General features: G+C 46.8%; 1 non-coding gene across 1 annotated transcript; it reads right to left on the bottom strand.

The window, feature by feature from the left end:
• On the bottom strand, positions 1-73 carry trnav-aac (transfer RNA valine (anticodon AAC)). The gene has a single exon. It is a non-coding gene; the product is annotated as a tRNA-Val (tRNA).
• Positions 74-447: the final 374 nt, after the last annotated feature.

Here is a 447-nt window from a genome sequence, read left to right as displayed (position 1 = left end):
TGTTACTTCCCGGTTTCGAACCGGGGACCTTTCGCGTGTTAGGCGAATGTGATAACCACTACACTACAGAAACAGCTGGCATTCAACGGACGTGTACAATGTGCAACCTCACTGTGTTGCTGCAGATTCGCATGGTGAGGCTGAGAGGCTAGGCCACTTATTACAAGACGACTGCTGTTTCTTTCAAAAACAGATGTTTCAACATATAAAACCACGAGATGTAGAAATTAGATCGAACTTAACATGATCTGCGTTAACTTCACAGGGACGTGACCCATCTAATCCACAGAGCCAAAGTGGAGAATTGAACTGACTGGAGAGCTGCATCTTAACGCTGACCTTCCGGACCTCGGCCTCCTGAAATGTTCCAAAGAAGCTCAACAAACACTCGAGGAACAGCAGCGCATCTTTCCACTGGGCTCAATACAGCTTTCACACTCATAGTGT

The sequence above is a fragment of the Scyliorhinus torazame genome, chromosome 5 (genome assembly GCF_047496885.1).
Source record: "Scyliorhinus torazame isolate Kashiwa2021f chromosome 5, sScyTor2.1, whole genome shotgun sequence".
In the NCBI taxonomy this organism is placed as follows: Eukaryota; Metazoa; Chordata; class Chondrichthyes; order Carcharhiniformes; family Scyliorhinidae; genus Scyliorhinus; species Scyliorhinus torazame.
The sequence above is the reverse complement of the archived record's forward strand: the minus strand, read 5'-3'. Positions and strand labels throughout refer to the sequence as shown.